Raw genomic sequence first — 12,201 nt, 5'->3', positions numbered from 1 at the left:
ATGGTTTGATGCACTTTTCTATTTCGTCTCCTTTTATTCCGAGATCGGGCGAAGCCCCAATTAAAGAAAATGCTATTTGGTTATAAGTCGAATATATGCATTTATGAATCTGGTCCATTAGTGGAGAATTACAATGATTCGCAGTAATCGTGTTTGTTTGGCTGTGAGCTGGAAGGCTGTGGGTCCGCGCGCAGTCGGCCAGCCATAAATCATCTATTGGTAAACAATTAGAGCAGCCGGCGTCCGGACACCGCACGGTGGGCCGGACCCGGCTCGCCGGACGATATGTCATGAAATATTTAGATGGCTAGATGGTAGCAACAATAAATTTAATCAAAGTAGTAAGTAATAATGTATATTTTTATTTGTTACTATTTTTACATATCTACCTTGCGACCTCGGTGGCGCAGTGGTAAAGTTCTTGCCACTGAACCGAGAGGTCCTGGGTTCGATCCCCGGTCGGGTCATGATGGAAAATGATCTTTTTCTGATTGGCCCGGGTCTTGGATGTTTATCTATATATGTATTTGTTAAAAACTATATTTTATTCGTTCGTTGAGTTAGTATCCCATTACACAAGTCTCGAACTTACTTTGAGGCTAGCTCAATCTGTGTGATTTGTCCTAATATATTTATATTTATTTATTTACCTATAGTTTTTTTTTAATATTGGTATATTATCAAGTTCATTTTGGAATGCTATGATTATCCATAAATTACCCACAAGCCAAATGTGATAGAACTACAGGGGAAGTATTACCATTTTTTCCTCAAATACACCTATACCTCGATCAAGTTATTATAATAAAGTGACGTAAAATATTTTCTATCAATTTTGTCTACCGCTCGCGCCACACGACGCACCGCTCGCTCGGAAAAACAACAGTTTTTGCGGCGGCGGCGCGGCGCGGGCGGCGGCGCGCACGGCGGTCGGGCGGCAATTGTTTTTATCAGTTGTTTGCGAGGTGGGGCTCGAAGATTGAAGAGGATTGGGAGGCCATGTTTACTTTGCCACGATAACTTTCTATAGCCGTGAACTTTGTATTTTTAACTTGCTTTTGTTAGGTAATATAAATATTAGTTTCGACAGATGCTATCACGTTTATTGTGTTTAAAAATAGTGACTTGATCAATAATTGAAATATTATGTAGGCAAGCCAACGAATTGTTTTACGAACAACAGTCTGCTGGTAAAATAAAATCGACAAGCCACAAAAATGAACATGTCGTTTAATTGGCACTTAACGAATAAAAGAGAAATATCAGCAAATGTCTGGAATTCCAGTTTGCATCAGATATTAATAATATCTCGAAACGATGCACTTGACGTGTTTTCGCTTGATTGCTCGGGTGAAATGTTCAAGTACCTACGCTTATTTAAAATTTAAAGTCACCTGCAACTCAATTTTGTATTTCAAATTAACCCATCAATTACCAACATGATTACCGTTCTGTTGTGGCTTATTAAGAAAATTCTTTGTTTGAAGTCTCCCTGCATGTGAAGTGAATTCTATTCTGCAATTCACTGAAGTGCATCAATTGTAATACACGCCTGGTTTCAGGTCACTGCGCAGTTTCAAATTTCAGTTTCGACGCTCAATTGTTGACAGATCCATTTTCCGTACAAAAACTTTTGTGTAAATTAAGATTAACTTATTTATTGATTTTTACGTTAGTGAATTGTGAATTTGTGTAATCACATGATGCTTGTTTATTCAGGCTATTATTTACTCATTTTTTTCATAATTTTAAAGGTACATTGTACCTACGTTAGGTTATATTGAACTATCTAACTGTAAATCACATTCAACCTAACACTGGTGTTTTTGATTATTTATTTTTTCTAATAAAACATCAAAGGAAACCTACCTTGTTTTAGGAAAGCATCTTGATTGATTCAGATTTAGTCTACCATTGAAAGGGCCCCGAATTATCTAGCCGTAAGAGGGTCTAGCGCTAAATGATTAAGGACGAGATCAGTACCACAGAATCACTGAAATCAGATTACGTTTATAGGCTTTTGTGGACTTTGCTTCAGACTTGCAAAATGGCGGATTTAGCTTTAACATGAAAATAAATATCAAATTCCACGAAACTATATTCTATATTTGTCCAGATTTGGTTCTAAATTCAATATAATTCATCATTGCACATAAAACTTGAAAATTAAATTAAATGCTCAAAATGCGACCTTGTCGGTATGAACAATTTCTTCCAGACAAACTGTAGTAAAATAATAATTACTTATAAGAAAATAATGAGTTTTTTGTGATAATCAAGAAATAATCTTTCCATGTATTAATATAAATTTACTCAATAAATCAAGCGTAATTTATCATACAAATATTTTTTTTATATTAGCTTTCACTCTGGGTCATTTATTTATTATTTCACGAAAAATGTAGAATTTTACAGATTATTTGATGAGTTCAGTTCACGTATTTTATGTGCCAAATTAGTTCATGGACAAATAAAATCCAACATAACAAACATTAAAAATTATCAATTGTAACATTACTAGAATAAAATATTAGTGCGAAGTACATTAATAGCCATCGAAAGGTTAACGTAGAGGAAGAGAGATAATATTATCAGCAAACTGGGAACAAACGTTGGGAGTATTCAATTTGCTTTCCTTTCTTCATTTGTTTCAGAGTTCCGAGATAATAGACACTCTCACGTATGCAAATATGCGGGCACAAATTATTTGCGACGTCCCAGGGCGCTGTACACTCACCGACACTACCTATGAACATTTATGGAAAATTCGCAGTTATCGCCATGTCATAGAGGTCATCGCTAGGGAACGTGACATGTTGTTGGCTGTACAGAATTAACCTAACTTTGGAAATCTTCGTAACAGCTATTTGGAATATAAAGTTATGAAACGTGCTTGAATACAAGGGTTGTATGTTCGATTCAATTTGTAACTTGATTGAATTTATTTATGGGGTAATTACAGGCGAATGGGGAATGGGGAATTATTTAAACGACACGCATCGATTTCAGTACCTACTTTAAGTATAATTAAATTTAAAATTAATGTTAAAACTGAGCTTTCTGTTTGATGTTTAAATTATTTTCAGTAAGTTTTAATTTGTACTGGTGGAAACCAGAATTATACTGAGTATTTTCTCAACACTAACAACGAAACACAAAGATACGACGAAAAACGTTCGTTGTCTTAAAGCTAATTATTATCAAGTCCTCACAGCGGAACTCCCGAACTTGCCGTCTTTGACTCAAAGGCCCATTTATGAGCAAACAAAAGTTTTGCGCCCTTTGATCTTTAGGAAATGTGGGCTTGACAACCTGTGAATGCTCGCGAATACTTTACAAGAGACCTATGTCTTGTCATCCGGGAAATTAAGTTTCATTTAGAGCCACATTATTTCTTTATAAGACCCAGACAAAGTCTCTCGAAGTTTAGGGTCATAAATCATCATATACAACATTGTTACAGAGTTCTTGAATAATGAGACGTCTCTGCAGCTGACTGTCGTCTGCAGTTTAAAATTGAAAAAATCATGTGACATAATATATAAAACAACATAATTCTTCGGACATCAGCTGAATTTAAATTTCAGTCAAATCATTTCTTTTCGTATTTTATATCTCTATATTCTATTGTTACAAAAAAAATTATTGCGCTTTTAAATATTGGGATGTTCATAAAGCACCAAGATTTAAAAGCGAGTAATGTGCGTCAAATTCATGTGAAAAAAAAATGTTTATTCCAATTTTGTTTTAAAAGTTTCGACGTTTATGATAACCATGCTTATGTTTATTTGAATAATGTGACACAGACAATAAAACACGATATAAAATGTAACGCTGTATCATAAACTATATGATATCTATATGATGTCGATGGAAATTAAAAAAAAAAAAACATTTTTTGACACATGTAATGTCAGTGAAAAAAATATACCGCGCTTTTGATTTCACCTACATGTCGCATTTTTATTTTCGTCCTTACATAAATTAAATTAAAAACGCAACCTAAGAAAAATTGTCCATCGATACCGGATGTCGTCATCATCACCCACATCAATTCAAGACACCGAGTCGTCTTTATCACAACAACCCACAAAGGCAACCGCGAGGCCAAGCCACGAGGAAACCATCATGCCGGCCAAGGATTTGAAGAAAAAGCGTGCTACAATAAAAGGCCGTTTGACTATCTTAAAAAAATACATAAACTCATTTGGTGAGGGAGCCGTATTGTCTGTACAGCAACTAGCAGAGTTAAGATTACGAACATCAGGTGCGCAAAATTTGTTAGCTTACGCGAGGAGTTTGAGCATGATTATTACGCAATTATCGCTTCAGCAGAGTGTTTGACGAATGACAATTAAGATGAGGGAAACGCGGACGATACCAAATGTACGGTATACCCAGTATCTAATTTAAAATCCGTTAAGCTGCCGACTATCTCAATACCCGACTTTGATGGCTCATACGAACATTGGCTGGAATTTCGGCACACCTTTTTGTCACTAGTACATAATTGTTCGTATATAACCCCAATACAAAAGTTTCATTATTTAAAATCATCTATTAAGGGGAATGCCAAGTCAGTGATCGATTCTCTTGAGTTTTGTGCTGACAATTATGAAGTAGCATGGGAACTATTGTTGAACAGGTTTGAAAACAGTAGATTATTAGTTCATAATCACATTAAATCAATATTTTCCATGCAATCTCTCACAAAGGAATCTTCTATGCATCTAAGGAAGCTTATTGACAATGTTTTGAAGAATTTGAGAGCATTAAAACTTCTTGGAGAACCGACAGAATATTGGGACACGCTAATTATTTTTATAATTGTTTCTAAGTTAGATCCTGCCACAGAACGCGAATGGAAGGACTTCAAATGCATGTTACCTGGTAGTTCTGTCAGTGATTCAAAATGTAAGGTAAAATTAGAAGATTTGTTAAATTTCTTAAAAAATAGAGCGGAAATTTTGGAAACATTGTCAGTGACACATGTAAGAGCTAGTTGCAATTCAAACGAACGGAATCACAATAGAAATTCACATTCTTCACCCAAAATACATTGCAATATAACTGCAAATAGCAATAATAAGTCACATTCTAAGGGAAAATATAAATTTTCTTGTGCCAAAGATTTTTGAACTTAGATGTACAAGAAAGGATTCAATTTGTAAAGAATAAGGGTTTATGTATTAATTATATGCGGACAGGGCACTCTGCTGTTGATTGCATGTTTGGTGCTTGCCGTAAGCGTGACAAAAAACATAATTATTTGATTTGTGACTTTAGTGCACAAGGGAATGCTTCGCAAGCTTCGACGATCATCACCGCAGCCCCTGTTCCTGCAGCCTGCGCATCAGGCAATCACAATATGCATGTTGGCAGTCACTCGCTTCAAGCTTGCAATAGACAGCTGGTCAACTACAATGCACATTCATCTTCTCAGGTACAAATGCAGCATTCTATATTACTGTCAACAGCCATAATAGAAGTATATAATCCTCAAGCAGGTATTTATCATAGAGCACGCTCTGTCCTCGATTCGCAGTCATTATGTGATAAATTAGGCGCAAAATGTATACAGTCCACTGTGAAAATTTTAGGAGTAGGGAATTCAGTGACACGTCTTCGTAAATGTGTAACTTAGAATTAAAATCATTACATGAGAACTTCACTACACACATACAATGTTTAGTTCTATCTTAAATCACGACTAATTTGCCTACAGTTAGCTTCAACATTACGCAAGTAAATATTCCCAGTGATATCACACTAGCAGATCCAAATTTTTTTGAAAGTCAGCCGATTGACTTGTTAATTGGTGCGGATCTCTTCTGGGATTTACTAACAGAAGGCAACCCAGAAGAGATCCGCCCATTCCTTCAAAATACGCGTTTAGGTTGGGTTGTGTCTGGAACAATTCCATTAAATACGCAATATAATAATATGAATAAGACTTGTGTACCTTGTAATTTTACTCAAACTAGTGAGGACAAAGTCGATGAAATTTTACGTAAATTTTGGGAATTAGAGGAACTTCCTGCTTCGCAATCAGATAATACATCCAGTCAAGAGGAGCAGGCATGTGAGAACTTTTTTCTATTCTATTTTATATATTTATATTCTAGAATATCTTGAGTTGGGGCACATGCGTCGTATTCACCCCTACGGTAAACCTCATTATTTCTTAGCGCACCATGGCGTATTTAGAGAACACGTTTGCGCGCAGTATTCGACGCCAGCATGGTGTCCAGCTCAGGGTTGTCACTTAATGATTTACAGCAAGTTGGCGCAGCTATCCAAGGTGACTTAATATCTATTTTACTAAGATTTCGTGAGAATGAATACGTCGCATGTGCTGACATTGCTCAGATGTATCGTCAGGTTGGTATGGAAATTAAAAAAAAAAAACATTTTTTGACACATGTAATGTCAGTGAAAAAAATATACCGCGCTTTTGATTTCAAACTGTCACTAAACTGTCAAAAGTTTATTATTGAGTTATGTTATTTTTAAAATCAATGTTTTGTCTTATGCTACCAATATATACATCAAAGAAAATATAAAAATGGGTTGAAATAAACTTGCAAGCTATGTAAAATACCAAGTAAAAAAAAGTGAATACTTATATTTATCAAACTGTTTCTGTAAATGAAGACGGCACAAGCACTAAAGTTATTATGTTATTATTATCACCACATCGCATCGTACAAACAGCGTAAAATAAATCCATCATATTTATATTACCCATTATGACAAAAGTATTAGCGACGACTCAAATAGAGATAGCTGGCATTGACATTGAATACGGGCATAAAATATAGATGGGCAAATTGTGTGTCATCAAGGAAGATTTGGGAGCGAGCCAGAAAGAAATGACGGAGATAAAGCCGCGTTAAACAACCGAACAGAGTTGTAGGCAAGGAGGGACAATAACAAATACGTTAGTCGGCGAGCCGGTACTCTTACGGCTGTCGCAAAACAAAACGTTGATGTCGCTAAACTTATATGACTCTTCTAAATATCAATTTCATATAATCTTCTAAATATTTCTGTTAGAAGCTATTTTCAAATATCCTATACATCAGCAAGGTTTTTATAAAAAGTAAACTAAACTGTTCTCAGATCACAGTTGCTTATATAAATATGTATATGTTTCCACATTCCATTTATTCGGTGTTCTTTTTTTTTCTTTATCTCAACGATGCGTGTTCTATTTGCATTTAGAACTGTAACGCCGTCGAACCCGGCTATATTATATGACTTAGGAATTAACAATCAGATGGTTATAGTATGTATATTTCAAATTCGATTACAAATTTCGAAATACATTATCCAATATGATCTCTCATACTATATTCGCGTCCACATAAATAGGCCACTAACTGAGTTACCACCACATTCCGCGCACGTCCGAGCGGCGGACTAGGGCTCATTCACATCGGCCTGACAACCTACAACCACAAACAATAATCGCGGCCGCGCGTACGTGACGGCCGGAAGACGAGCCGGTAAATCTGGCCCGCGCAGATGTGCCCAATTAGAGTTGTCCTAAGTCCTTCGTAAGAGTAATTTTTTTTCCTGTGTCATAATTTAAAAAAATAAGTTAATATTTTTATTTGTAATAATTATCAAGGCTAGACTTGACATGAACCGTTCTAAGACAAAAGTGATGACAAATAAGCTAGCTAAACGTAGGATCGAGATCAATGGGTAGGAAATGCAATACATCTACAGCATCCTTCGATAACAGGCAGGACAAGGAAGTCGACAAGCGCCTACAGTGCTCAGACTTGGTCACTTACAGAAAATAAAAAGTTCAGACTCAAAGTTTGCCAACGGTCTATGGAACGGAGCACATTGTGAAGCAATATTATCATATTATCGAAGTAGCGCGACGACATCCAGATTTTCTTACCAGAATAGCGGGAAACGCTTTGAAAAGATGTGGCCTTCCCTTTCATCTTGGCTACATCTTTCCAAAGCGACACTTTGCCCAGCAGTGGGACACAAAATAGGCTAAAAAAACTTTTTATTATATTTTCATCTCAATAACCACAAAAAGAGGCGTTGGTGTGATGAAATGTATACATAAAAATATGAAATAATAATATATAAAATAAAAAAAACTAATATACATTTAAAATCTTCTCTCTGAACGAAGTTATAGCCATAATTTGAGTATTTGTTGTAGTTTTATTTTTTAAACCTTTGCTAATGTAATTTGCTTAACAGCATCCTTTATTATTCCGTGTAGCGCGGGCGCAGATATATGGGCTGACGATCTATCGAATCGGTCTAAATAAAGTGTAGAGGCCGTAAGCGAAAGAGATGGGGAGTTCCCTGCGGCGACATTATGGAGGGACGAGTTCGATATACAGCAACGGTGGCTGATTGGTGCTTCGGACTGTGGGAGAATGGCTCGTAAAAAGGTACCTACGCGTGAATAAATCCAATACCTTTGTATTGAACGTGGTAGACTATCTCTTAAAGATCTGAGCGCAGTGAAAAATTAGACTTACAAATTATTTTAGATAGAAAATACAAGTAAATAGGAAGACGTAGGTCATCTTTGCGTCGATCAATGCTTTCCTTTCTCTATTTCAATAAGTCTCCACTTCTCGTCTCTTCTCTTCAATAAGATGGAGGGCCGTCGCTTGCGACGGATATTACGCGTCTACAATAAAAAATAGCAAGTGCGAGATCTTAAGCGACTTCCTTACATGAGATTCCTTTTCTCGTGGGACGTCACATTATAATCAGTTTGTGTCATTCACCGACCCAAGAACATAATACAAACAAAATTTATGTTTTTAATCTGAGTGTAGATGAAGTCAGTTTTTACTGTTATTGTCAAATCTGTAATTTGAAGCAGCAAAGTTTTTCATAGTAAATTATGGTTCATTATTTTTTTTATTTTGTCGCTTTCTACATGCAATTAGTACTATTTCGTAGTTGCAACAATATTTGTGAGCTAATATCAAGTGTTCAACAAGTTGCCTGTATGAGCCCGCATCGACGTCGCTACTTCATTTTATCGACGGTTAATTCTTACGTGTTGAGCACCGGAGCCTGTCGCCGGCAGCCGCCCAGGTCTTTGTAGAAATACACGTATTTCATTCTTTTATATACTTTCGGACGAGTCAATACTTATATTTTATGTACAGAATGTCTTGTATGTTAACATTAAAAAAAAAAAGAAATGTTGGTAAGGTTAAATTTTACAACCGGATAAATATTGTTTTTATACTAAGATTTTATTTTTTAGTCGTAAAATTATGTCTAGGAGATCATAGTAACTAATAATGCTCAGCGAGACTAAATAAGTTTTGACTTCAGATATTCGAACGAGTTCAACTTTGTTGAAATATAGAGAGATAAAATATAGATATAGATAGACCAGACAAGGCGTTACGCTCTGGCGCCTTAACACTCGTTTTTTACCGTTTAATAGTGCGATAAAAAGCCGCGCCGAGTGCTACCGCCACTTATCACACTTACCACTTAATTGCCGCATAAGTAATGGCCACCTCCCATGAGCAGACAATGCGAGCTCTAATTGCTGCGTTTCATTGTCATCAGTTCCTGTGGCACTAAAGTAGTTTAATATGCGTCATATAATAAACTCAAATAATATACAAATCCCGGCCTCATACTTCGAACAATACCAAAGGTGCTCAGGATAACATCAAAACTTACGTTGTCTATGTCCGTAAGAAGTTGCTGTCATTATTCCAGTATAAGATGTTTATGGGGTATATAATTATATATGATAATTACATTTTTCACTGCCAGCATAACAGTTACTGGTACTCAACGTTTCTTTAATATAAATATTTCATATCTTTTGTTGATCACGATATTCGAACGCAGAAAATATATTTAGACACGACCGCCGCTCCAAGGTGAGAGTATAAATTACTTATTTATCTGAACTTTTCTGCTTATAAAAAAACAATTTGCTTTTATATAAAAGTATACTGTATGAACTGCATTTTCACGGTATTAACTATAGTAAAAATGTGTTTTTCAGTTCATAAAGTATATAAAATAGCTTAACAACTAAAACACAACACAAAATCATTTGACAAAAAAATCAAGGCTTTATTCAAAAACTTTTGCTTTTAAATTCAAACTGTACAAACTTCGCTTTGCACCTCGTCTCGATTCCTAACTAGTCGAGCAAAAAAGTCGATTAATCACAGCCAGAAGTCGCGAACTAAATTTTCTAGTTGAATTCGCCTCAAATAGATATTAATGAAAAGCGCACTGCGAGGTTAAGACTGAGTTTCTAAAGGAGCAAGTCATTTTTAAATACTCAGCGCACCTCAATTTATTTAAAAACCTAAAAAATGATTACTGAAAAAGTTTTACCATACAACCAAATAATCAATCCATTTAATTTAAATCAACCTGTTATACTTAAAATTAGTCATTTTCATTACCGTAATGGCAGTCACGCAGATAAATCATTCAAACGATTATAGAAAATTGCATTGATGCCACAACTAAGTAGAAAGTCTAAAATTCTTTTAGCATGTTTTAATACAAAAGGATTAAAATTGTAAAGGTAAGAGTTTCATTTTCTGTGGGTGTTACTTGCAACGATACAAGCTACAGATGAATTGTAAATATAACGTTTGCATCTTGACATAGAACTTCTAAATCTCCCCATTAAGCCTGCTGGAGTGTAGGCGCGCAATTAGTACAAATTGCTATCCCAACGCCAGATTTTTCACCGGGGACTGGAATCACTTTCCGCTGTCATTCTCTGGGGACTGATAAATCACGGGTTGGCGTGTCACTGTGTACTAGCTTTTTTAAATTGGTTTTGATTTTTGAATCGTGATGTTGCATCAGCCTATGAGTATATCACACGAAATGAGAACATTTTAAATTAATTTGATGGTAAGTCTAAATCGTACATTATCCCGTCAGGTGTTGATATTATTTATCATCCGAACTGAAAATGCAGTCAAACTGAAATCTTATTTTATTGCATAGTTGTTAACTTATTTGAAATAATCTCCTCATTATCAAAATGAATTTTGATACAACAGACAGTGAAATAGTTCCAACGAATATAGTCCTCAAGTGGAAAGTGATTTTTACAGTTTTATTGCAGTCAAGTTTTGGAAATTCGTGCAAAAAAACTGATGACAATAACTTTGTACATTGCTAGCATGTGTGTAGCGAAGCGATGCCATGACAGTGCTAATACGTCTAGACTATAGACATCATGGAATCGACCGAGCGCTGACAAGCTTTACCATTCACGAAACTTAATGACAATAGTCATGCTCAGGAAATGTTTCTTTCCTTAGTCAAGTTTTTCCGAGTTTATTGTCTAAAGTAATCATTATCTCTGAAGCAAATAAAATAATTAGTTTAACTCTGATAGTTTTCATAACGCTTTAAAGCCGCTCACATCCAATAAAACGCAATGAACGGTTCTAGATACGATTAATTAATTACCTTGTACTGTGCATTGGAAAATATTATTTTCTAAAAAAAGTGCTATTCTCGCTAGGAGATAGTATAATAGCGTATAAATATTTACAGTATAATACTTTGCTTTTTGAATCCTTACAATAGCAAGATCATAGTTAACCGAGGATTATATTCCAAGCTCCGTTATCGATACGTCCGGTTACTGGGGCTCAGGATCGAGTTGTAACTTTACACTCGAGACCGGATTTCGAGGAAGTGGGCGCTCCAAACCAACCCTGATCTCTTCTATTAAAAAAATGTTTGGTATATTTTTTTTTAAATCTGACCTAAGGAAGTACTTAGTAACTCTTGAATCAGTTTATGAATATCATCATTGGGGCCTACCTGATGGACAGATACAGGAACTTGCATGACCCACCCCACACTCCACAAAACCGGCCGAATGTAAGTTGATGGCTTACGCCGCCCTGTTATTCTTCAGTTAATTCCAAAATCGACCGCGAGTTTATCCATAAGTTGGGTATGCGCCTGATTCATTCGGATTCATTGGGAATAAATTACTTCCTGGCAATACTCCAATAATGATTTATTAATGTATTATTTTCATACCATTGTACTGCTACTAAACAGTTTTCTTTTATGCTGCTTAGTGTACATGAGGCGCATTCGATAGCAACATAAAGCCTGCCCGAGACGGAGCGGTTCCGGTATTTGTACGGGCTCGCCGACCGCCGGCCCCGGCCGGGTCAGGGG

General features: G+C 35.9%; 1 long non-coding RNA gene across 2 annotated transcripts in view; it reads left to right on the top strand.

Moving 5' to 3' along the window:
* Positions 1 to 12,201, top strand: part of LOC128669648 (uncharacterized) — a 291,537-nt gene that overhangs the window by 225,805 nt on the left and 53,531 nt on the right. The window contains exon 5 of one of the 2 annotated variants that reach the window (XR_008404672.1): positions 2,655 to 2,898. The exons of the other annotated variant lie outside the window; for it this stretch is intronic. This is a non-coding gene — a long non-coding RNA (uncharacterized LOC128669648). Of the gene's footprint in view, positions 1 to 2,654; positions 2,899 to 12,201 lie in introns of those variants that run through there. 2 annotated transcript variants of the gene reach the window in all.

This window comes from Plodia interpunctella, chromosome 4 (assembly GCF_027563975.2).
Source record: "Plodia interpunctella isolate USDA-ARS_2022_Savannah chromosome 4, ilPloInte3.2, whole genome shotgun sequence".
Taxonomy (NCBI): Eukaryota; Metazoa; Arthropoda; class Insecta; order Lepidoptera; family Pyralidae; genus Plodia; species Plodia interpunctella.
The sequence above is the reverse complement of the archived record's forward strand: the minus strand, read 5'-3'. Positions and strand labels throughout refer to the sequence as shown.